Source organism: Podarcis pityusensis (assembly GCF_964106645.2).
Source record: "Podarcis pityusensis genome assembly, chromosome: 7".
Classification (NCBI taxonomy): Eukaryota; Metazoa; Chordata; class Lepidosauria; order Squamata; family Lacertidae; genus Podarcis; species Podarcis pityusensis.
Window position 1 is genome coordinate 49,871,409 of NC_138031.1, and position 27,612 is coordinate 49,899,020.

Here is a 27,612-nt window from a genome sequence, read left to right on the forward strand (position 1 = left end):
TGTGTATTATATAGCTTTATTACAAACTATCAGCCCAAAGCAACAGCATTCATGCCAAAAGACTGATGTGCATGTACAGGCTGCAGTGACCACAATACATCTCTCTCTGTGAGACTCCCTCCCTCCTTATGGGAGTCGCCTGCCTTTTAACAGGTGCAAGATAGAAAACGCTCCAATGAGTGAAGCTTCTCCCTTCATGGCATTGCTACTAATCCAGCAAAGGTAAAGCCCCCCTGGCAGTTAAGTCCAGTCGGGAATGACTCTGGGGTTGTGGCGTTCATCTTGCTTTATTGGCTAAGGGAGCCGACGTTTGTCTGCAGACAGTTTTTCTGGGTCATGTGGCCAGCATGACTAAGCTGCTTCTGGTGAAATCAGAGCAGTGCACGGAAATGCCGTTTATCTTCCCGCCGGAGCAGTACCTAAGCTATTAATGGTTGTCAGGTTGAAATGACTCTTGTACCCTAAAGAACTGTATAGAAAACACAGAGCAAAAGAGGCTTGGGGTACCGTAAAAGCCAACAGATTCATTGTGCCATAAAACACTGGAGACTGCTTTGCCAGGTCTATTTTATCAAGGCTCCAGCCTCCAAAAGCTTATTGCACAATAAATCTGTTAATATTAAGGCACCCCAGTCTCTTTTGTTGTGTTTACTGTGACAAACTAACACTGCTACCTCTCTGAAATAGAACAGGGTTTTGTTTTTTGTTTAAAAACCAAATCACAGAGGTCTAGCCCTGGCTCTTGAGCTATTCCCTGCTATATGTTAGGTACAGGAACTCCCACATAATCTTCACTAGACAGTTCTACAGCTTGTAGGTCTAAATGCCTGTGATCAACATTAATTTGTCCTAATTCAGTTTTTGGCAACTTAGACAAAGCATTTCTTAATGCATACTTAGATCGTTTCTAGATCTTGAAAAATTATTGGGCATTGTTTTCTGAACTGACATGCATTAATTAGTACACTCCTAAGGCAGTGCTGCGTTGGAAAGAAAACCTTGTTGTGTAAGGCATTTTCTATGCATGTATTTGAAAGCCTTGATCTGTTTGGTCCAAAAATTGTTCTCACGCTAGCTGTCCTGTCTTTTGGTTCCACAATGTTCCTTGCTGTTATTGAGCCTAATAGGTTCCATTTGCCACTTCTATGAGAAAATTGGCTTCTTCTGCTTAGGAAATATATTAGCATAAAACAGGAGATGCAGCAATCCTTTCATTAGTGACAGTGTTCATTACTCAACAAATGTCATCCCCAGATTTCTTTTTGCTTGGTCTGTCCCAGGACATGTGTTTGTAATTGGTATTGTTTGTCAATTGTTGTTTCAGGACACAATTTAGAATCTTAGAATCATAGAATTTGAAGGAGCATGGGAAAGGTCTGAAGTTCCAGCCTCTTTTAATTATTCTGAGGCCCAGCACACGTGACTATCTTGTGTTCTTCACATTATCGTGCCTCTGATTCCAGTGTACATTGTGGCTTTCCTTTATTTCTCCACATACAGCAGCTCCAAGAGTACTGTAGTGGACAAGTGTTCAGCTGAGTGGGGTGAGCGTAGCCAATGAACACAGTGGGGAGGAAAGCTCAGTTTATTCAGCTATAGCAGATGGCACAAGTAGGCTGACACCCAAATTATCTATGCAACTCCTTGAAGTGCACAGCAAATATTTATATGATTTTAATACATCGTTACATGTGAAAAATGTGTGATCACAATTAGTATTGGTCACACACAAGCATGTACTACTCCATTACTAATTAACATTAAGCATAGACATGGGCCTCAAAGGGGGGAAAAAACCCTTGTGGTCAGTCTTCAGTTAGACTCGAGGGCTTAATTTCTCAGAAAGCAGGTTTTAGCAGGTTCTATAGTCAGCCTCTGTCTCTACCCACTTCCTCCTGGACATGGCCTTTTCGAGGATGCCAGGAACTCTCCAACCACAAGAACTGTGAAAATGGACAATTGCTGCCAGTCATTGTGGACAATATTGAACTAGGTGGACTAATGGTCTGATAAGGCAGCTTCCTATGCACCTAACCCAGCTCACAGGGTTGTTGTGAGAATGAATGGGGAGACTACATAAGCTACCCTGAACTCCTTAGAGAAAGGTGGGGAATAAATAAATGTAATTAATATATATATATATATTTTAAATCCACAATAATTGTTAGATTCACTGAGACAACTCCATCCCGTGTTGTTCACCACAAGGTGAGCACAAAAAACCACCCCAATGATTTACAGATCTTGTTTTCCAGGAAAATTTCTTCCTGATTACAGTTCTGGGAACTGATCTTTCTTCTCTTTTAACATGCTGAGAATGCACACTCAGCCATCATCAAAGGCACATCCTTTATGTACTGTAAACCCTGTAAACTCTATTGACTGACTTATGCTGATTTCTTGATAACAGTAGGGAAGAGAATCCTGTTGCCTCCCCCCTCATATCTAAAAAGCAATCAGGCTTGCGGTGTCTAAATTGTTTGTGATCAACTGTCTGCTTTTAAGTAAGAGGACTCATTAGAATGGATGTTGAAAGCAATCCATGTTTAGTTTGGAACTTGTATGTTCAGTTCTTATTCCTTACTTGAGAAGAGCTTACAGGCAAACTGTAACATTCCATGTCTCTCGGTACAATAATGTTTCCCCAAAGCCAACAGCAACAAAACGAAAAAGGTGCTAAAATAATTCCTTCTTGTGGCATTTGGCTACATCAGATTTCGTCTTGCAGAATCTGCTTTGAACCTTCAAAACTGTGTTTTGCTCATAGCTATGTCAACATCATCTCTGAGTTCCAAAAGACAGAGAACCTGACACTATTACCCTTCTGGAAACTGACATTAAATTGTCATTGATATCTGCTGGAAAGAGGGAAAGAAAGCAAATCATAGTAGAAGGGCTTTAAACAACAACAGATAGGAATCTATGTAAAATCTCTGCCGCCATTTGTATTGTGTAACAACAGAAGGGCAGGCTTTCCACCCAAACAACTAACTAACTAAAAATCTGCAGCCATGTGAGCAGCTAAGGGCCCATCTCCATGTGACATACAAATAAGTGTAAAAAACACAAAAAGAGCTGTTTTCTTTGCATTTTTGTTATAGAGATTTAGAATGTGGTCTCCCTCAGTTCAGAAATTGATGCTCCTTTATTAGATGAGCCCCAATACATACCCACACACCTCAGATCTGGCTGATAAATGGATTCTCTGCTGCTAGACAACCTTTCCTGTTGGTTCCTAAATGACTTTACTCTTGTGAGGTGGGGCGAGACTGGTGGCAGGGAGGACTTGTGGAGACAGGAGAGGTTTTCTTGACTTCATCCTTAGGGTATGGGCACTGAGAAGCATAGCATGAGAAAGGATATTTCTGAAGTGATAACATTATGCACGGAGTGAAGAAAGTGGACAGAGAAGTTTTTCTATCTGTCATCCTACTAGAACTCAGATTCTTCCAATGAAATTACTTGGCCATTGATTCAGGACAATCTTTACACAACAGATGGTTAGCTTAAAGGAATTTGCTGCCACAAAATGTGACGATGACTAGTAGCTTAGATGGCTTTAAAACTGGATTAGATAAATCAATAACAGGATAAAGTCTATCACTGACTCCTAGTCATGATGGCTGTATGGAAATGTTCCAGTCAGGATGCCCCTCTGTCCCAGTTGCTGGAGAGTAGCAGTGGGAGCAGGCTATTGCCCTCATGTGCTGCTTGTGAGTTTCCCAGAGACATCTAGCTGGCCACTATGGGAAAGAGCATGGACCTTTGGTTTGATCCAGCAGGGCTCTTCTTCTGTTGTTACAATGAAGTCATTTTCAACAGCTGCCATGTGCCCTTAGAGTTGAAGTGATGATGTGATAAGTATAGATCTGGTTTGTCATGGTGAGCAGCTGAGTCTCAAGATGAACCCTATATCTCATCAATCTTGCCAGAGATATGCTTTACAAGCTAGGTTGGCTCTACCATACCAGAAGACTATGTAGCTAGTTAAACCAGCACAATTAAAGAGACATCCCTTATCTAGAAGAAATATGTGTAGATGTTTGGGCTCTCGTGCTGCTTCCAGCATGGCCCACTTGCCATGCAAACTGAGCATTACTACAACTTGTCAGGGAGTTCTAAAGTAGACTCTCCACTCCTGCAGTGTTTCTGTCATCCTGTGCATGGTATAAAAATTGTTTTACCAACAGCTGTCATTACTGAATATGTGGACTTATAACATGATTGCCTATCACTCTAAATAACTTTTTACATGAAGGTTAGCTGCAACCAGGATTTCAACCACCCAGCAATGGAAAACCTTGAAAAATCTACATTTGTCTTTGTGGTATAAAAAATTACGGATTTTTGCTATTACAGAAAAAAATGACACATAAATTGTGTCTCCAAGAGGATGGAAAACCCAGAGTACTTTTACGTTATCTGGTGGGATTTTATTTATTATGCTTCAGACTTAGCTGTTCAACATTCACCGTCTACACCAACTCGAGAAATATGGGTGTTTTGATTTATATTTGTGTGTTACCACATGTTCCTCTTATTATTTTTTGCTTCTTTCTTACCTTACTTTGTATGTGGTACCCTGCTACTGCACCTTTGAGTTAACAATGGCCATTATGTTACACACACACACACAGAGGCAACCCCTGATTTGCATGGGGGTCGCGTTCCTGGTGGAACGTGCATAAGACCGCCCTACCTTGTTCTGCCCCACCCCTGTTTTGCCCTGTTCCACCCCCATTATGCCCAACTGGTGTTTCTTGAGTACAAACAAGGCACACAGATTACTTCTCTTTGCATAGCCTTCGCCTACCAAACCCCACCTCATTTTGGGGGTGTGGGGTGTTTTTTGTTTTGAACATCTATTACATGAGAGTTTGAAAACTCTCCAGGCACATTTGGATACATTAGTGCAGTCCTGGAGTAGCTGAAGTCTTTTTTGGCTGTGTGCCTCACAAAGCACCCTAGGCAAAGAAGCAAATTTCCAGAAAGGCATGGCTTGTCATGTTACATTGCTCCACTGATGAAACTCAGATCCTCTAGGGATAGAAATATTTGTCTTGGCTAAAATGAGATAAAACTTTACCTCAGCTTACCACAGAATAAGATAAAAGGTGTTTGGATTTGTTTGCCTGGCCTCTGTAACCACTCAGTATGTGTCAGTGTCACACATTTTGAACTGAACCAAGTTCTTATCTGTTTTGAAAGGGATTACCTAAGCATACCGGAAGACTTATAAGCAGAAGCAACAAAACTTGGTAGGCCATCAATAAGTATCACAGTTCCTGTAAATTAGGGGGGTGTTTTGAGGTAGTATAATGGGGTAATCAGTGTTTACAAATAGCATTAGTTTCCTCAGTTCTCACCAAGAGTTTGGATAACTGTTTATATTTGCATAGCTCAGTTGATTAGAGTGTGTTGCTGATAATGCCAAGATCATGGGTTTGATCCCCCAGGGGTGCATATTCCTGCATTGCAGGGGGTTGGACTAGATGATCCATGGGATCCCTTCCAACTCTATGATCCTATGATCTATATTGATGTGTGTTTCCCTGCTTAAGAACAGTGAGGATTTCTAACGGGGAATGTCTGGCTTTTGTCATTACCATTTACTCTGCATCCAGTGCATTCCTAACACTGGTTTTTTAAGCCAAGTACAAACATCATGTTAGCCACAATCTGTATCTATCCTTTTGTTTCTGGAGAAATATTGCTGTTTGATGCATTATCCCTCAAACCAGCTTTAATCTGAACTGAAAGCTGAAGGCACAGTGCTTGCACATGCACAAATGACAACTTAATGAATAGGAGTTCCAGGGAGTGTTGCATCCCTGCCTGCTCTCCACCCATTGGCATGGTCAGACAGTGGGTGACTTAGAAACACATCAGACCTTACCAATGTTTATAACAATATGCAAATGTGACTTGAAATGCACCCCTCCCCCAAGATCTTGCTGTGCTTTAAGCTGGTAATGTGTATATAGTCATAGTTTTCTTGGGGTGGGAAAGGGCACTGGAAGGCACCTCCAGATGACCTGTTTATTGAGGATTCATCCTGATACGTTTCCAGGGAAATAGTCGTTGGCTATTTAATGACACAACCTTGATGGAAGAAAGTGAGGAGGAATTAAATAACCTTTTAATGAGGGTGAAAGAGGAGAGCGCAAAATATGGTCTGAAGCTCAACATCAAAAAAACGAAGATCATGGCCACTGGTCCCATCACCTCCTGGCAAATAGAAGGGGAAGAAATGGAGGCAGTGAGAGATTTTACTTTCATGGACTCCATGATCACTGCAGATGGTGACAGCAGTCACGAAATTAAAAGACGCCTGCTTCTTGGGAGAAAAGCAATGACAAACCTAGACAGCATCTTAAAAAGCAGAGACATCACCTTGCCAACAAAGGTCCGTATAGTTAAAGCTATGGTTTTCCCAGTAGTGATGTATGGAAGTGAGAGCTGGACCATAAAGAAGGCTGATCGCCGAAGAATTGATGCTTTTGAATTATGGTGGTGGAGGAGACTCTTGAGAGTCCCATGGACTGTAAGAAGATCAAACGTATCCATTCTTAAGGAAATCAGCCCTGAGTGCTCACTGGAAGGACAGATCCTGAAGCTGAGGCTCTAATCCTGAAGCTGAGGCTCCAATACTTTGGTCACCTCATGAGAAGAGAAGACTCCCTGGAAAAGACCCTGATGTTGGGAAAGATGGAGGGCACAAGGAGAAGTGGACAACAGAGGACAAGATGGTTGGATAGTGTTCTCGAAGCTACCAACATGAGTTTGACCAAACTGCGGGAGGCAGTGGAAGACAGGAGTGCCTGGCGTGCTCTGGTCCATGGGGTCATGAAGAGTCGGACACGACTAAACAACAACAATTTAATGAGTGTTCATTCTCATTTGTTTGCAGGGATGTTAGATAATGTTGTGTCAAAGCAAGTGTTACTCCACACTTCCCTCATAACTTTTTTTTTAATTGCAAAATGCCTAATATTTTGGGGAAGCAGATTTCTTTTGCTGGAGCACGACATGAACTACAGTTGCACAACCTGAATTTGTCAATGTGTGATTGAACCTCGCGCGAAAATAGTGGCTGTCTGGAAGAACCTATAGTGTCTTCATAACATTTGTTTTAGTTACAAATATACAGCAGCAGCACATCTGCTGATTTTGCATCATATTCCCAGAACTGCCCTTCCACTCATCCTGCTTTTTAAGGAACTCACAGGAAAATCACAGCTCTCTGTTCTCCAAATGGAAACTGAAATCTGGCTCTGTATTATTTCTTTGCCTTCTTCTTAGCTAGAGGGATGTCATGTTCTTCAAACCCTGATGTTAATCATATACCAGCAGCTAGACAGAGATGCCTAGTTATCAGGAGAAAGCTGCCATTGGTTACTTATAATTAAGGAAGCATTAAGTGATCATCCTGGACTTTGAGTGAGCCATCAGGCTAGAAAAGGTTGTTCTCCCAGTCTCTGCAAGGATATATCTAGGGGCTTCTTTGAAGTGTTTTCCACTTTGATCCTGAGTTTTAAACTGCACGAATATCCTGTATTAATGTGCACACTATTTTCAAGGACATCTGCTTAGAAACACGATGATCAGCCATTTTCCTCCACCAGGGGATCATTTAAGTATTACTATATTAGTGGTGAAATTGAGGACAAGAATTGCTTACGTCTTTGTCCTGCGACAGATTTATATTGGAGCAGGGAACCTATTTCAGCCTGAAAGCCACATTCCATCATAGGCAACCTTCCATGAGCCATATTTTGTTGTTTAGTCGTTTAGTCGTGTCCGACTCTTCGTGACCCCATGGACCAGAGCACGCCAGGCACTTCTGTCTTCCACTGCCTCCTGCAGTTTAGTCAAACTCATGCTGGTAGCTTCAAGAACACTGTCCAACCATCTCGTCCTCTGTCGTCCCCTTCTCCTTGTGCCCTCCATGTTTCCCAACATCAGGGTCTTTTCCGGGGAGTCTTCTCTTCTCATGAGGTGGCCAGAGTATTGGAGCCTCAGCTTCACAATCTGTCCTTCCAGTGATCCGTGAGCCATATACTGTGGACTATTCAGCCTCTATTCAGCCTAGCAAGAGGTATTGTCACAGTTCAATGATACATTACAGCAAGGTAAAGTCACTAGAAGACGACACAGAGCAGGGTAGTGAGAGGTAGTCCAGGCAGAGTCCTGAGGGCCAAACAGAGGCAAAAAACATACCTTAAGGCATAAATAAAATTTGAACCTAAAACGTAAATTAAACTCTGTTGCAGAAACTAACAGGCATGGCAAGAATCACAAAAGAATTACTCTCTTCAAAGTACAGCAGAAATGTCACAACACCAAAAAATAAACAGCTATGAGTTCTACAGAGTAGCGTAATTAGATGGAGGCATTACAACATTCATTTTCTTACTAACATGCAGTACAAAGTCAAACCAATCTGATCCAAAACTATCCCTCTTTTTAGTCCCCCAAGCCAATTTTATTTGTCATTTTTTCAACCAAGGCTATATCCCAAACCTTTTGATTCAAATATTATTTTATAGCTCCTTCCAAAAAAAAAAAAAGGTTAATCACATTTCTGTAGCATTTAGAACATGCCTGCACAATGTCTGACCCACTAAGCCATATGGAGCCCAGCAGTCTTGTGTGGCTTGCCTGGTGCTGACAATTTCACTGTTCCACCATTACTAGAAGGCAACTGAAACATTTACTAGACCATCATATGTATCCTGGTTATAATTTTTGGTTTGCTGGGTTACACGTTGTGGATGACTGCTTTAGAAGCCAATAAAATGTACCACCAACTCACAGGGCACAAAATTTGCTTCCCTTGAATTCAGGAAAGTTTTGTGAAACTGGAACAGTCGAAGCTCCCTCATGTATTTATATAGGTCATATGAAACTGATTTTGAAGAAGGTGACTGATGACTGATAGACACAGATTACTGGCTTGCATTATATAGTCCAGAAAGCATACATGACCATTCCCAGCTGTGGCTCAAACACTGGGTAAAAGCATCTGCCACATTAAATTACATTACAAAGGAAAGAATAAAGGAGTCCCTTCCATGCTCTTTTACCCAGAAAAAACAACAACCAAGAAACTTTAAAAGCCTGAGGATTTTTTTTGTCTTGTTTTTATAAATATTGATTCATCTGATTGCTCTCTACCTTCCAGGAAACAGGGGGTAAACATAGTGCAAACTCATTCTGGTATGCTCGGTGACTTCCAATTCCTGCTTTTTAGAAGAATCCATTATGAACTTCACTGGGGCAGTAATTGGATTTCTTTAAATATTCCCAGAATCCCACATCTAGAGATTTATTTATTTTTACAGATAGATGCACTAGAACCACACTAATTACTGAACAAGATTCCTTGATACAGACGGCTTACTGTTTTTTCCAGTGGCAGCGATTGTAGCTTGGCATGGCTGTGGCGGAATTGGGGAGGGCAAGGGTCCTCACCTACATGACTGCCAGTGGCACTAACAGCATTGGCCACTTGGGGGTCTTCTGCGTCAAATCACCAAAAAATGAACTTCAGATTGGCCAATTGTGGCTGGTTCAGTGGATGTGGTTTAGGGAGACAGAACTGGGGGAGCTAGTCTTCTCTCAGATACATCTCTATAGTATAAATTCCAGCTGTGCTGTGAGTGAGCGGCACAGTTGGAAATGGATGCCACCCTCCACCCCCCGTATCTCTTGGCTGTGCCTGAAAGTAGGCAGACAGTTCTGTAGCACAACCTTGCTGTGGAATTAATTGGTCGCCATATTCAGGGCCAGGGAGGACTTTGCTTGCAGGCAAATGGGGCATGTCTGGAGGTTTTGCCTATCTCATATTAACAGTCACAGCTTTTGACAGGAAATGCATTCAGTTGGATCCTTAGTCAAAACTAGAACCAATTTTTTACTTCGCTAAAGGGGTCCATGGGAAAAGTTTTGTCTGATTAGTTGTAGTTTCTGGGTCACCTTCAAAGGTAGTCCCACATAGAGTGCATTTCAGAAGTCCAAGCAAGAAATAATTAGAGCATGCACCACTCTGGCAAGACAGGCAGGTAGGGTCTCAGCCTGCGTACCAGATGGAGCTGATAAACAGCTGCCCTGGACACAGAATTGACCTGCGCCTCCATGGACAGCTATGAGTCCAAAATGACTCCCAGGCTGCACACCTGGTCCTTCAGGGGCACAGTTACCCCATTCAGGACCAGGAAGTGCTCCACACCTGCCCGCCTCCTGTCCCCCCAAAACAGTACTTCTGTCTTGTCAGGATTCAACCTCAATCTGTTAGCCGCCATATATTTCAAATATGATAAATATATAATTTCTTACTGTGCAAGAAGGTAAAATGAAGCCAAGACATTCCAATCACCTTTTTACTTTCTATGGCTATGCAACATGCACTGGACCTGATTTTAATTAGCTACTGAATGTCTTCTTAAAAGATATTCATCTCTCTCTCATGTAATCTTTTCAATTACTTAAAAGTTTAAGGTAGAAATTTTCCGTAGGTATATTTTACTACACAAGCCTACCATGGAAAGTTACTCATGTTAGTCAAAATCTTGCATTCTCATTCTTTTCTAGGATTAGCAAATATGGCAAACTTGCTTCATAAATATCCTAGAAACAAATTTTTGCCTTGAAAAGGGTTTTTAATAGTCACACCCAGTTCTTGGGGTCAGATTAGGATAAGGACCAGCTGGTTAAGCCTACACTTTAGGCATGTGTAATATTTGTTAAATCTGTATGCCAAGAACTCTGATAACAATGGATGCCATGCATATCTCAGCTTGTTTTAAAAGGAGATTGTGCTATAGAGTGTTTTCTGAGCATATTGCTTTAAAGTTCTAATATTCTCTTACATAACATAGGGGAATAATATATATAATGGTGTTTAATAGTAGTTATATACAAGACTGCAGTATAGTATCTTTAACTTTTGTATTAATATAATTCTTACCCATAAATAAACATCATTATTGAAAGACCTAATGTGATCTGCCCATCAACATCAGTCGTGCAAACTGTTGAGGGTCCTGCACAGCAATAAATTGTAGAAACCAATCTTCACATATGTATATCAACATCTTACATAAGGGAGTGCACTGAAAAAATAATAAATCAGTGTCATGCCTAATTCTTTCCCCTGGATTTCACATTTACCTGGGTTTCCTTGAATGAGATGGCAAATGGCCCATGAGGAAACCATGGAGTTCCAAAGGAGTCCTAAGCTCTTGATTAGATAATTGTGCCTTTAAGGTATATTGAAGCGCTTGGTTCAGAGATAGCAGGGCTTACTCCAGCACCTAGGAGCTCAGTTTGGCTCTGGCTGTTGTAAGAACAAGTTAGCTGCCTTGATGATATCTATAGCCATCAGACTGTGTCTGACTAATGGGTCTTCCCAACTGATCAGCTTCCTCATCTTTCCCTTCAGAATTCTGCTATATTTTTCAAGTACAAACCCCTAACAAACCGCCGTCTAGGATCTGAATGTTGCCAATATACGTTAGTGGTTAAGGTGTCAAACTGGGGCTGAGGAGACCCAGATTCTAATGAATCTCACTGAGTGATCTTTGGCCAGTGACTCTTTCTCAGACAAACCCCACCCACAGGGTTGTTGTAAGTATTAAACCAGGAGCCGGGTAAAAACCTTGTATGCCTCCTTGAGCTCTTTGATGGATGGAAGGAAGGAGATAAGTGGAGTAAATAAACAAACCAGTGTTTCCCAAAGTGGGTGATACCGCCCGCTAGGGGTGCTGGAACGATCCAGGGGGGTGGTAGTAGCCTCGGGTGCAATTGGGGGACATTGAATAAAAATATGGGGACAGTGGAAGCGTAAAGAAATAAGTGAAGAGAAGAAAATTTTGAAAAACCATTCATACATGTTTCATCTGTTGTGCGATGACGCTTATCACCAGGTTGGGCACTATTGCAGGATGGCGACAACGCCTCCCTTGGCTCTGGAGGCAAGGGGTTTTTCTGGGCTTGGGTGAACCCCTTTCAGCTTCATTGGGAAGTGGATCGCAGCTTAAAGAGGGTAGATTTCCAGGGGGTGCTGAGTACCTTTTTTATGAAAAGAGGCAGTAGGCCAAATAAGTTTGGGAACCCCTGAGACAAACCATCTGATGGATCTTCTTTTTTCTCTCAATCAGACTGGGACCCAATATTTTTGGGGAAGTAGCGTTTGGAGGATTTTTGCTCTATAACTTATTAAGACTGGAAGCTTGTCATCATACTTGCCATGAGAGACTGCACACAGAAGAAGCATAGGCATAGTGTTGTTGTTTTTTTAAAAGCCATTAAAAACAAATGGACTGCAGGATAGCTGAGTTTCTAGGCATGGTGCAACTATACCCAGCAGAAAACAAAACAAATGATATTAGCAATAACCTTTGAAGCAGTTTGAATAGCAGTTCCAAGAGATGATAAGACTTCTAGGAAACCCAGGGACAATATACAAAGGACATCTAATGGACTATCTATTCTAGCCTGGACAGGTGGCTTGTATGGAATGCTACAAGATATAATAGGAACCAAATACTAATGTAATGCTCCATGTAAGATTTAAATTATGGGTGAACTATTGCTCTATTTCAGGCTAATAGTTTGATCCAATGCACATACATTCACACATATGATTTATCTTAAGGAACCTTATGTTAGAGCAGGGATGAGGACCCTCAAGGATGGGGAATCTCAGACTCATAGTGCAAATGTGACTTTCTAGGCCTCTCTATTTGGCCCCTGAGATTATGCCTGCCACTGTGTTAGATTATAGCTATGACTCCTGATCTGTGCTGTAATCCCATGCATGCCCCACCATGGGCCCATCATGGTGCCTTTTTGCTTGTTTATCTTCCTTTAGCCATGCAGTAGTAGACCTATTGATACATGTGTGAGGATGTAACATTTGGCTGAATTTATGGAAGATGAGGAACCATGGGCATAATCCAATCCAGGTTGAAGGGCTATGAGGGGCAAAGAAATTACTCTAGGGGATTTTACCTGGAAGGGAACAAGGCCTAGACACTGCTTTACCTGCAGCACATTTGCAAAGCTAAGTAGGGAACGTCTGGTATGGTTTCAAATTGGATGGAGAAACCACATTTTAAGATTACTGCATTGCAGACGGTTGAAGAGTTGACACTCGGGGTCCCTTCCAACTCTACAATTCTGTGATTCTAAGCCTCCTGTCTGGAAGCATCCATTGTAGGGGCTCATCCACACTTTAGCTTGTGCTGCACAGGTCAGAGTGATTTTCCCCTTGCCACTCCCTTCCAAGGGAAAATCCGTTCTTTAGCGATAGAGCAGAACAAATGGCAATCTGGGGAAAACTCAAATTGCTGTTTGCTCCAACTGAGAGCTAAAATGTGCTTTTCCCTGGAGAGAAACAGCAGGACACTAGGAAATGTGAATAAGCCCTGAGTTGGTTTACAGAACCAGCACAACCAAATATTAAAGCTTTGTCCTGAACTGTGCTACCTAGATTGGATTGCTTCCCCATAACAAACTCCTTGCAGGTGGAACAATTGTGCCAAAGGACTACGACTTCTTCTTCTTCTTCTTCTTCTTCTTCTTCTTCTTCTTTTCTTCTTCTTCTTCTTTGTGAGTCAACATTCAAACACACAATGTTTTCCTTGAGGACACAGTCCAGGAAAAATTAACATATTGATCCTGCTGTAAAAATGGATTGCACTGAGAAGTGATCCAGGAATGACACTGTATTATTGGACCCAGACCCTTTTCAATGACTATATTTAGAAGCTTGAAGAGTTTGATCTTGAACATTCAATTGTCCAGAGTTCCATGAGGATTGACTGATAAATTTAATAAGAGGAGCAGCACCTTGCCAGCTGGCAACTATATGGGCAAGACTTTTATGCAACTTTTTGGATATCCAACACATATGTACAGTCACTTTACAGAAACTTTATTGAAAGTTTGCATCCTGAGTAGACTTTGCTGTTTATATTATCTGACATCCACATATTCCAAAAGCTTTTCAATATGGAGCAACCTGAGGATATTTTAAAGAGAACTAAGATAATAGGATACCTGATCCAAAACATTTAACATGTGGGAAAGCTCTCTCCCCACCCCCTTCCTTTTTAAAGAGAAAATGCAGTTCAGTCACATAAAGCCATGATACCTATAAAAACTTCCACATAAGTGCAGATTTAGCAGTATAAATGGTCAACTTTAAAGTGCAGTTAGGACTAACATTTTCTCCCTTGGCTTCGTTTCAGAGCCTCCACATGAAGGTTTATGAACACAAAACACAGAAGGAAGATTGTGTTTGATTACACTGACTGTTAAATGTGGCCTCTTAAAAAAGCTGAACTTCTCAACTTGATTATTTTTTAAAAGATACTTCAATAGACTTGAACATTCTGTTTGTACTCTCCCCCCCCCCTTTCCCTTGTGCAGGATTTTGCATCAAACAGATTCTGGAGATTGAAAAAAGAAACTTGGTTCAGCTGTTCAGAACTGTAAGTGAAGAGTTATATACTGTATATATAAAATGTCTGTTGAATAGTGAAGTATTTGTGATATGTCTTCAGGAAGATGTCCATATTTTACAGTAGAGCCAGAATTGTTTTAAAAATAGCAGTTGAGCTTAGTTACCTTTAATCACATTACCCAGCATCAATTTATGTATGTAAGATTTTCCTATTGTTCCTAAATAGTAAAGGTAAAGGGACCCCTGACCATTAGGTCCAGTCATGACCGACTCTGGGGTTGCAGCGCTCATCTCGCTTTATTGGCCAAGGGAGCCGGTGTATGGCTTTTGGGTCATGTGGCCAGCATGACTAAGCCGCTTCTGGCAAACCAGAGCAGCACACGGAAATGCCGTTTACCTTCCCGCCAGAGCGATACCTATTTATCTACTTGCACTTTGAGGTGATTTCGAACTGCTAGGTTGGCAGGAGCAGGGACCGAGCAACGGGAGCTCACCCCGTTGCGGGGATTCGAACCGCTGACCTTCTGATCGGCAAGTCCTAGGCTCTGTGGTTTAACCCACAGCGCTGCCCGCGTCCCAGCGGGTGTCCCTAAATGCAACAAATATAATCACCGCCAAGTTCAATGGCTTTAAAGAGGATTGGATGAATGAATGGATGATAAAGTTATCAATGGCTACTAGCCACAATGTTGCTGGAAATTCCAAGTGAGGAGAGTGCTGTTGCGTCCATGTCCTGGTTGGAATAGATGGGCCTTTGGCCTGATCCAGCAGTGCCATTTTTAAGGTTTAAGGATTTATTTTCTATAGCTCGGCAGCTTTCCCAGTTCAATTGTTATTTTAATAGTAAAATACAGGTATCGGCAGATGTTTTTCCATTGCTTTGTTAAGATGGCTATTTTGAAGATAAAACTAGGGGTGAGAAGCAATAGCACACTATGGAAGGCTCATCCTTCTGAGCTATTCCTGATTTGGGGGGAGAGAGGGGAAATACTTGGATCATGCCTGTGTTAATCCAAGATGAGCAGGAGGAGAGCTATCTCATATCTTCAATAGCTCCTCTGTCTCTTACCTCTGTACAATACTGAATTCCAGTGGGAAAATGACATTCCTTGCTCTTGCCTTTCATTAGTTAGTTTGAGGCAGGAATTATTTTTTTAAACAGGTTTGTCTCACATGTGAATCATGTTTTTGGGGCAGACCTTTGAGTGACCTTGGGTACTAATGACGGCTACTTTAGGCAGTACTCAATTACGGTGGTTGTGGGTAGCCAACAGGATGCTAAACCTAAGAAATGGTCTTGTAGGGTTTGTTATGCATATACTTACCCATGCATATACTTACATTCTGCTTTCTTTTTATTTTTCATTCCCATTAAAGAGAAAGTACCAATTTCCCAGAAGAAATGGAACATTAGCTTCTTATTTAATAACAGCTGAAAGCTATCTTTTTTTTCCTTAATGTTGGGACATTTTCTCTGGAAGACATGTTTGCAGTACAAAATGATTCCACTCTACCTCTTACGGCACCATTAACAATTTACTGTCATTTCTTTAACATACTGTTAATGTTGAACTCGGTATAATCTCTAGTACTCTTTTATATGCTGTCTGCTGGCGACTGTAGCAGACCTTATGGCTCCAACACCTATTTTCCCTAAGAAAAAGTCACAGCTACTTTAACCAAGCCAAAGTAAAACACAGTTATGAAATATGACTTTTGTCAAATAAAGTATACTAACTAGTATCCATCTGGATCCCAGAGTGAACAAGAGAGAGAGAAGTGTTTTATTTGTCATAGTGTTAATCAACATTAATTTGCTATATTTTGGCCGTTATTCCAGTTAAGCTTCTGTAATGCTAAAACATTACTGCTACTATTATGTTCTAGATTAGAATCTCAAGTAATTATTATGTTTTACTTTAAGCCTACCCTTAAAGACAATAGATAATTAAATTTAACAGCACATGAGAATTGAAAACCATGAGTTCGGCTTCATTTTCATTCAACTTCTTGTTTCTAATATTTCAGGTATTTTTGTAATCATATTGTTTTCAAATGCATTTCTGCTCTTTCAGAAGCTTGTATTATTTTGAAATGACAGACCCTGCAGGCTGTAGAGAAAGTACCTCTCTGGCTGCATTTGGCTCATTTGGTGTCCATTCCTGGTGCTTGTTTAAAGGTGTTTGAGAGCTGATTTAAAAGTTGTTAAGCATCAGCCTAGTGATGGGTGAACTCTCCTCCGCTTGATTAGGCATTGACTTGGTGTTTATAAGTTTTTTTGGTTAGCATTCAGAAATGGATTGTAGTTCTTTCTCAGTTTGTAACGTTGGCTCATACATGCAGAATTGCACACAGGCACATTATTGTATTGTTCCCTTGGTTTCATTTGCCTTGCACTCATCCCACTCATTTGCCATAGCAGGGAGCTACCTGGAAGCTCAGCCACCCTACCTCCAGACAAATACACTTCCAAAATAAAGAGTGCTTTAGAGATGGCTGGGTACCAACACACACACACACACTGCAAGAAACAAACAAAAGAAATGACCCCAATCTTATTTAAAGCATTTGTATCCTGCTCTTCAGTTTTAAAAAAGTTCCCAGAGGAGCTTACAAAGGTTAATAATAAGACAGCAGAGAAAATAGTCATCAAATAAAAGACTGCTTGGTTAGTTGGTCTGGGTCATGAGTTTTATTGAAAGTTATGTGTTAGCTAATGTTACAAATGTCAATACACACTACCCAAAAAGCATGTGGCTTTGAGGGTCCTAGCCTATAGAATGCTGACTGTTCATGCATTCTGAGTTAGAGAAGAGCTTCTTAGAGAAATGGCACTTGATTATACAGTATAGGTAAGCATTACAAGCTCAATGATTTTTCTTGTAGCATATTTTGTAATTTGTTATTTCACCTTTGTTTTGGAATGGTCTGAATGCAGACCATCATATTCATCTGCATGCTATTAAAGTGATTTCCACAACATTTTACTTTTGTTTTAGACTTTCCACTGTGTATCATGAATGTGCCAGTCACTTTGTAATAGGTTTAACAGCTTGTATGCATGGTTTAACAGCTTGTATGCATGGGACGCGGGTGGTGCTGTGGGTAAAACCTCAGTGCCTAGGACTTGCCGATCGTATGGTCGGCGGTTCGAATCCCCGCAGCGGGCTCCCGTCGTTCGGTCCCAGCTCCTGCCCACCTAGCAGTTCGAAAGCACCCTTAAGTGCAAGTAGATAAATAGGTACCGCTTTATAGCAGGAAGGTAAACGGCGTTTCCGTGTGCTGCTCTGGTGCTGGTTCGCCAGAGCAGCTTCGTCACGCTGGCCATGTGACCCGGAAGTGTCTGCGGACAGCGCTGGCCCCCGGCCTCTTAAGCGAGATGAGCGCGCAACCCTAGAGTCGGTCACGACTGGCCCGTACGGGCAGGGGTACCTTTACCTTTATGCATGGTTTGTAATGAACATTGTTTCCCGCCACCACTTAAAAAATGTTTGCCAGAACTGCAGCTACTACTACTGCTGAACTACTTTTTTCATTGTTAGCAACTATGTATGATGTGACTATACTGGCAATTTGAATAATTGGCTCTGTGTATGTGGGGACATCCATCACTTTCACCGATCCTTCAACAGTTAAATCCCTATGAATTCACTCGTGAACTGTGGTTTCCTGCCACATAGTGTGTCCTTCTCCACCAGAGGCATAATCCATAAATTGGCTGAAAGCACTGAAAGTCTTGGTTGGTGCTGAGCAAAGCCTCCATCCTAATAGAGTTACTAGTAGTTGGTTATAAATGTGAACCTGACAAGCAACTTATGATCTGATGAATGAGCTGACCTTAGATCACAGATAGTCTGGTTTTCTGGGAATGGAAGTTGAATAAAATAGGCTTCTTGGATACAGTTGGTGGTGCCATCAATCAACCACTTTCCCTAAACAACTCTTGATAGTGAGAACAGTGTTAGATCATATCCGTGGGGGAAGAGACATAGCTTAGTGATAGCATACATGCTTTGCATACAATCTCTGGTATCTTTAGGCAGAGCTCAGGAAGATTCATGTGTGTGGACAGCTGCTACCAGGCTGTATAGACCAGGGTTAGAGATGAAAAAAAAAATCCCCTAAGCTAGATGGACCAGTGGTCTGACTCTTATTTAAGATACTAAACTGCAAGAAATGGGGGATAGTAGTAGAATTGTAATATCACGCGGCTGAAAAGTATCCTTATTATTATTTATTAAATACTACCCTGGTGCAGATGGCTTTTAAGCATCACTGGCAGACTGGAGTGGAGTCATCCGGCTCACAGTCTGCCAGGGATGCTTCCACACACTAGTGGGCCTCTGTTTGGCCCATTTAAATTTTGCAGTCTGGGCGGAAGTCCTGCCCGTTGAAATCCTGTCTGCCAGAGATGGTGGCTGACCAGTGAGGGACCATAACTGCCTACCAACCAGAAATGGGTAAAAGGAAAAGGGACTCCTGACCGTTAGGTCCTGTCGCGGACAACTCTGGAGTTCTGCACTCATCTTGCTTTACTGGCTGAGGGAGCCGGTGTTTGTCCACAGACAGTTTTTCTGGGTCATGTGGCCAGCATGACTAAGCCGCTTCTGGCGAAACCAGAGCAGCGCTCGGAAATGCCATTTACCTTCCGCTGGAGCAGTACCTATTTATTTACTTGCACTTTGATGTGCTTTCGAACTGCTAGGTTGGTAGGAGCAGGGACCGAACAACGGGAGCTCACCCCGTTGCGGGGATTCGAACTGCCAACCTTCTGATCGGCAAGCCCTAGGCTCTGTGGTTTAGACCACAGCACCACCCACGTCCCTTAGAAATGGGTAAGCGATCATTAAATTAATATACCGCCTTTCATCCATAGATCTCAGGTCAGTTTACAACATAAAAATACATTATCTAATATTATCTGATAATAGTTTGTTTTATCAGTTGTATCCTGGTGGATAGCTCTCCTGCCTCTCCATGTGGAGTTGGACTGCATGGCCTTTTGGATCCCATCCAGCTTTGTGGTCTTGCTTGGACGTGCATGGGTCTGACTTAGCCAGATACCACTGATAGGTGAAAATCATCAAGTAAACAAAGCAAACTACGGTATTTTCTGTCTATTCTGCCTCTGATGAGCTTAATTGTTTGGAAAATACTGAGCTGAAAATAATACAAATGTGTTTTAAAATGTTATTTATAAAAGAAGAGGGTGAGTTGATATTAACATGATTAAAATCAGCTGTTGTTTAAAGTAATCTTCTGCATTAATCTAAAGCAAGAGGTGCTAAAATGCCTTTATGGCATGCCAGCAAGTGATAAAAACAAGAAATAGCAATCTTTTTGGAAAACATTAAAGGCACAGCCTTTTAGTCTCAAAGAAAGAGTTCATTCATGTTAAAATCAAGTTGTTCAGATACATATATCACAAAACTATTCCCTTTTTTGAAAAAAGTTCTTTTTACTTTAAACAGTAATAATTTCCTAATATATTGTAACTTTTTTATAGTAGCCCTAGAATTTTGATCTGATTGCATCAGCCGGGTATGTTGTGACTGGACATGAAACTAATGAATTTCTCAATTATTCTCACTCAACATCTCACTTATCCTTGAAAGCTGTTGTGCCGAGCTTGTTTATTTACTTGGATGTTACTATCCCACTGTTCTATGATGAAATCAAGCTCAAGGCAGTTCATAATATATATATATATAACTCACAACAAAATGGAAAAACAGATCTAACCACAAAATAAGCAACAGAAAAATATCATAATACAACATCTTCGTAAAAACATATGAGGTAAAACATATCAGAGGCTCATCTAAAAAGAAGAAGATGCTGATGCGCTAACGGTGCCATATTAAGCATGCAAGAAGGGAAGCAGCAGCATCCTGCACGGCTCAACTCTGGCAATGCCATCATAAACAGCAACTGACAAGTATTTGGTTTCGAGACTTCCATCAACCAAAATGCTGTTAGGGCAAGCTTCACCCAACAACATAAATAAGATGCAAAAGCTCTTTAAAAACGAAAAAGCTGTAAGAAAATGGAATAAATAGCAATGGCACAGTACAACTTACAAAATATGAATCAGCTCAATGTAGAGTTATGCACACCTGGACAATTTCTTGAAATAAATGGGATTTAAGCAAAAAGCTAAAGTCTCAATAACTTCATGGTGGAATTGTATCGTCTTAAAATTTTGAATTGTATCTTCTGGTCCAATTGCCCACCTAATTTTACATTTGAGCATTCAATTTTTATTTATTTTTTTTAAAAAGATCTCATGTAAGAATACAGAGAATGGTAGTGTTTATATGTCACTAGATGCCACTAAGAGTGGAAAGCCTCCGACAGCTATAAATTTTCCAAAGTGCACGTGCAATATACTATGCACAAACACCATGTGTGACAATCCATGTCTCAATTGCCTGTTGCTTTGAGCACAGCAATTTATTTTTTTGCCTCGACAATTTGTCATAACGGAAGCATTTCTCATTCTGCTTTATCACCTGTCTTCCCTAGAGGGAAGGCTGGAGAGAGAGAAGAGATCAAAGCAAGGGCTTCCCAGGAGGGCTTCCTTCAGGAAGAGGCTAGAGGCAAGAGAGAGAGGCAGCCGTTCTTATTCTCAACTCAGATCTAAGGTGGTTTAGGAAAAAGATGCACCAAAATACAGTATTTCATATTTTAAAAACCCAGGATAGGTACAGGATAAGTATGGATGGCTAACATCATGTGTTCACTGCTTCCCAAACCAGTGGTAGGACCACAGTGGATACAGAGTAAACAAAAGTGTTTTCGCTTCTAGACACAGTGTGTGTGATTTGCCAGTGACTGATAAAGCAAAGCTAGACATTAGAGATAGGTATTAAGAAAGAATTTAAAACAGAAACCAGTATATATATAGGGAAACCAAAGGGATAGATACTGGAAAATATTCTTGCTATGTTGTTGTTGTTGTTTAGTTGTTTAGTCGTGTCCGACTCTTTGTGACCCCATGGACCAGAGCATGCCAGGCACTCCTGTCTTCCACTGCCTCCCGCAGTTTGGTCAAACTCATGCTGGTAGCTTCAAGAACACTATCCAACCATCTTGTCCTCTGTCGTCCCCTTCTCCTTGTGCCCTCAATCTTTCCCAACATCAGGGTCTTTTCCAGGGAGTCTTCTCTTCTCATGAGGTGGCCAAAGTATTGGAGTCTCAGCTTCAGGATCTGTCCTTCCAGTGAGCACTCAGGGCTGATTTCCTTAAGAATGGATAGGTTTGATCTTCTTGCAGTCCATGGGACTCTCAAGAGTCTCCTCCACCACCATAATTCAAAAGCATCAATTCTTCGGCGATCAGCCTTCTTTATGGTCCAGCTCTCACTTCCATACATCACTACTGGGAAAACCATAGCTTTAACTATACAGACCTTTGTCAGCAAGGTGATGTCTCTGCTTTTTAAGATGCTGTCTAGGTTTGTCATTGCTTTTCTCCCAAGAAGCAGGTGTGAATGGCTATTAACAAATGCAAAAGGACATAGCCAGTTTTAAGGAATGGGAAACATGCAAAGATGAGGACTAAAAAGGTACATGAGGAGAAAGGGGAAGGAGAGAGGGGGAGAGAGAGAGAGAGAGAGAGAGAGAGAGAGAGAGAGATACAAAGCTGTGAAGATATGAGTTGTATAGGTAACTGAAAAGTGTCAAGGTTTAATCAAAATTAATAGTAAATCATGACAGCAGAATTGTAAACCAGGACACTGATGATAACAAGGAAAGCCAGTGGATGTATCTCAGTACCTATCTGATACTTTGTGTAAGGACGGGAAGGTGTAGAGGAAAAGCTAAGATAACACACATACCTCTCCCCACACTGGTTAACCTTGGTAAGGAAACATGAGTCACTGAACTAAATAAAGTTGGGAGAAGATGCACTGAAAATAACACACAACACCCTGTAATTCAGCTGAGTATCCTTTCCCCTCCCCTCAAAACAAAACAAAAAACCTAACAACAACATAAAAGTCTCTTCCTTTTAAGTTGCTGCTTGCCAAAGTTTTGCATTTCTTGCTGTAGAAAAAGAACCCTCTGTCTAGGGGGTGAAATTCCTCCCTTTCATTTGGTAGGGATGGTGCCACAGACTTCAAGGACTAATCTGCACGCAACAGCTCTGATGAGAAATGCCAAGAAACAGCCCACTTGGAACAGATGGCAATAAAGAGTTTTAAATTAAACAAAATTAGGAACTCACAATATACACATGAAAAATTAATTTCCAGACATGAAGTTCCACAGATGAATCAGTTTAAATCTGGAAAATATTAATATTCCCAGTGCATTACAAGGCCAGCACCCCTTGAGCTGCAGCTCATCCTTCTTGTAAAGGCAATGACATGTAAAGAATAATAAGGCTTAGGAACCAAATTATGCTTGCAAAACATCACTGCTTGCAGTGCACCAGGGTTGCTAAACAACATTGTAAAGTCAGGACAGATCTGGATAGATGGCCCTATATGAATCACACTCTTTCTGTGCAGAATACCCACACTAAACACAGATCCAGGATATTTGGAGGATAAGCCAGGGAGAACAAGCACATAGATAGGAGAGCCAACAATGTCTTCTGAGGTAGTTAGGCCCATTCAGTATCTTACAAGCTTTTGCTTTTTCTTGGACACCACCTCCCATTGTTCCATTCAGCTGCAAAAGTTCTGAGAATAGTCCCCAGATTCTAAATATTTTCTTGAGCTCACTTTGCACAGTGCAATATAGCAAAGAAGGCATTTCCACAAACCATCTTGGCTGTGAGTCCTGGAACTGCTCCCTGTCTTGCAGGCCTTTCCCCACCTGGCCTGCGTATCCTCAAACCCACTGAGGTGAAAAACCTGGGGATGCATCTTCCATGTCACATGACCCGTGTGAGATCATGTCTCTGAAAAAAAAAATCAGGTCAAGATTGCAGCTCAGGATCAATGTCAAATGGGCACTGTACTCACATACAAAATAAAGGGATGTTCCTGGTTTTCAGGACACTTGAGGGATGTGGGCCTAGGAGGGTGGAGCCCTGAGTGACTCTTGCTACAAAAGCTGAGGCTGCTGAAAAGACCTTAGGGCTTGGGGTATTGTTTATGGGGTTTGTTAGGGGGGGTTGTTATTTATATTAATTTTTTGTATCTTTATTTTATATTTTATGATTTATGTGGCAATGGTTCTGTTTGGTTGTGTACTTTTTGATGTTTTATTTATTGTTTATGACTACTTTTATTATGTTTGTAATTATGTATTTTTCATGTTGTATGGCACCTTCAGCATGGTTTTAACTTTGGAAAGGTGGCACACAAATAAGATGATTGATTGATATACAGGATGCAGCCCATGTGTAGTTAGCATGTCTGCCAGTCCCATGTCTGGGGTTGTGGTGATATTTCCAGTCACTGTACATATGCTGAGAAAGCTGTGGCCAGTGATCACTTCTCAGAGGATGTATCCCCCGAAGAAAAAGTCCATGTATGCAGTCATCGTTATAAGATTCTGAACATGTGTGATGCACTTTTTGGCTATATGCAATTGCCCTCTGTGTAGGAATTTTTAAAAACATGTTTAAGCAGCACCTGAGGAATATATTTTTTTAAGTGAGGATAAGCAGCTGCTCTCATTTTGCATCTTTCTTGTTGGAGTTAAATGGTTTGAGAAGATTTAACTATTTTATAGGCTGACCCACAAAATCCTTAAATTATACTCAGTTCAAATAAGTGATTTCTTCTGGATATAGAAATCCCTGAATTTCCCACAGCAGACTGGCTGCTCAATTCCTTTGTTGTTTACCCATAACTTTTCTCCCAGTATCCCAAATCACAATATTCTTTTCCATTTTTAATGAACTATTAAATGTCAATATTAAGAGCTGGAATAACTTGCACAACATGCTCTATTGTTTCATACAACACACTAATTTCCTCCATTTGTCATAAATTAATACCCTTTTGAAAACTATAATCTCCTGTAAGCGTTTTCTTATGAGCTTTTACAGAAATAAATTTCCCGCTCACTATGGTCTGCAATATTTCCCAGTTCCCAGTGCGTATTGTGACTCACATTCTCAGTTATGTTACATCTCAATAACGTAACTTCATAATCTCTCTTAGCCACAACATGCCTGCCTCCCAACAACATAGTATCCACACTCCAGATACTAGATTTATATTTATTTCCTAATGTAGGAACTACTCCCACAGAGGCATGATCAGAAGGAAATCATTAGCCGTGCACAAGTCTCTTTCTCAATTGCAGTAAAAAGTAATCTATTCTAGCCTAGTACAGTGGTACCTCGGGTTACATACGCTTCAGGTTACAGACTCTGCTAACCCAGAAATAGTACCTCAGGTTAAGAACTTTGCTTCAGGATGAGAACAAAAATCATGCTCCGGTGGTGGCGCGGCAGCAGCAGGAGGCCCCATTAGCTAAAGGGGTGCTTCAGGTAAAGAACAGTTTCAGGTTAAGAACAGATCTCTGGAACAAATTAAGTACTTAACCCAAGGTTGTTGTTGTTTAGTCGTGCCGAGCAGGGCACCCAAGATGGACAGGTCATAGTGGAGAGTTTTGACCAAATGTGATCCACCTGGAGGAGGAACCGGCAAGCCACTCCAGTATCCCTGCCAAGAAAACTCCATGGACAAAGACAACAGGCATATAACCTGAGGTACCACTGTAATTTTGTAAATATAAATAAAATATGCAAAACTTCTCAATAGGTTGTAACATTCACCAAATTTCTATTAATCCCTCTGCCTCTAAATTCATCTGAAGGAATGTTTGTTTCTAACTTGCCTTTGGACCTACCAAAGGTTTATTTATTTCTATAACAGCATTGAAATTATAGTTGCTAACTTAGATAGCTTAGAAGGGAATTACTGAAATTGAGGATAGGTATATCAGTAGCTATTAAACATGATGACTAATACAGTGGTACCTTGGGATGCGAACGGGATCCTTTCCAGAGCCCCGTTCGCATCCCGAAGTGAACGTAACCCGTGTCCGTGTGTCTGCGCGTGCATGGATCGTGTTTCGGCGCTTCTGCGCATGCGCATGACATCATTTTGAGTGTCTGCGCATGTGCGCGCGGCGAAACCCGCGGAGCACAACCCAAAAATATTCATCCCGAAGCGTATTTATCCTGAGGTATGAGGTATGTAGTGCAATTCTAAGGCATAGTAATAGCCTGCAAGAAAGCCCTGAAATGGGGTGTTTGAGGCTAGGGACCTGCTGGATCCAAAGTGTGGATTCTCTTAAGAGACCCAATCCTTGGGCTCTGGGGAATGTGCCAGCCTTGAGTTGTTGGAACAAAAAAAGGTCTCCCCGCCCCCATTTCCTCCCTTAGCAACACAAGCCCTGGGGCTTGGGAGGCAGTTCTGGTTCTGTAGCTCTATTCTGCCCCACAGTTCCCCAGCTGGTATTTAGGATTATTACACCTGTGAAATTTCCATGCCCTATAAGTAGTTCGCTGCAGAATATTAGTTGTCAGTGGGCAGGTGCACCAACTCTAGGGAGCCAAGGTGTCTTTGGCCCCCTCAATATTTGTTGGAAATGGGTCTGGCCCCCTCCGTGTTGAGGGGGCCTGACATGTGCTGTTACGGGCGTTGCACATTGCACATCGCAGCTTCAGCGGCTGGCTCCTCCAGACAATGCGTCACGCGTGCAATGTGCGCTGAGCCCTCTCAATCTTGGGTGCAATGGCGCCTCTGCCAGTGGGTGTGGGAGTAACAGCAGGTGAGGGGGGTTCTTATTATATTCTCCATCTAGTGCCATCACTTCTGTCCGATAATGTCAGTCTAAATATTGCCCTTCTTTGAAATGGCCTAGCGTCTTACATAAAGGACAAATATCTTTTGGAGGATTAACATTAGGAAAAAGTTCAGATTAAAGAAAAATAAATAAGGTTATACAACTGAAGCTGTGTAGCAACACTTCAAAGGCTAAGGCCAATAAGCTCCTGGCCACCAACTAATTCATTGCATTTTCTGACAAGAAGGTACAATTCTTAATAATTATGAAAACACATGAAGAGAGAGGAAGGCAAGGAGAGAGGTCGAGGGAGGGGGAGGGGAGAGAGAAATTCTGTGAGTATTTTATGACAACCTCCCAAAACCTCAGACGCAACACAGACGCCTATTAATTTATTCCTTTGCGTGGCCTGAGAGTGCTGACCTCCTATCTAATCCTGCCCTTCAGGGTTCTTCATTTCCAGCACTGCTCAACCCAGTCAGGCCTGTTTAACAATTCCTTTTCTGAATTAGGCTCTTTGAAGAGGCCCACTTTCTGTTCAGTGACATGAAAGAGATACTGATGCTGATTATCAAAGGCATGTGCTCTAAACCACCAAGCGTCTAATGCCCTGGGGAGGTAATATTATCTCTGCCTTTGGATTTTACATCCTCCCATTGCAAAGAAATTGGTTGTTAACTTGTAGCTCTTCTCTGTAACCCCTTTCTCTCCCCTCCTTCTTCAAACCTCTTTCCTTGCTAATTTTTCACGAGATATTAATCTGAAAGTAAATGAATTAATCGTTTAAGCAGGTAGGTCACACTAAGGCAGCATGTTATTTTTAATTCAATGCGCTAGGACTTTGAGATGAGTTGTACCAGAGTGCTTATGAGTGCTAAATCATAGAAACACAGAATTGTAGAGTTGGAAAGGGACACTGAGGGTCATCTAGTCAAACCTCTTTCCATGCAGGAATCTCAACTAAAGCTTATATAGCAGGTGGTCATCCAAACTCTGCTTAAAAACCTCCAAGGAAGGAGATTCTACCACCTCCTCAAGGAGACTGTTCCACTTTTGTACAGCTCTTACTGTCAAAAGTTATTCCAGATGTTTGGTTGGAATCTCTTTTCTTGGAACTTGAAGCCATTGGTTTGAGTCCTAGTCTCTGGAGCAGGAGAAAACAAGCTGGCTCCATCTTCCATGTGACAGTCCTTGAGATATTTGGAGATGACCTACCATGTCCCGTCTCTATTTCCTCTTTTCTAGGCTAAACATACCCAACTCCCTCAACTGTTCTTCATAAGGCTTGGTTTCCAGACCCTTGGTTTCCAGGCTACCTTTGAAGCCTGGAGAGCAAGAGGGGTCGGTGCGCACCAACTCCTCTCGCTCTTCAGGCTTCAGCGA

General features: G+C 41.5%; 1 long non-coding RNA gene across 2 annotated transcripts in view; it reads left to right on the forward strand.

Annotated features, from left to right (window-relative positions):
- The window catches only part of LOC308481690, a 140,739-nt gene that overhangs the window by 77,390 nt on the left and 35,737 nt on the right, over positions 1 to 27,612 (forward strand). For both annotated transcript variants that reach the window (XR_013988811.1, XR_013988812.1), the window contains exon 3: positions 14,437 to 14,498. This is a non-coding gene — a long non-coding RNA (uncharacterized lncRNA). The remainder of the gene's footprint in view (positions 1 to 14,436; positions 14,499 to 27,612) is intronic.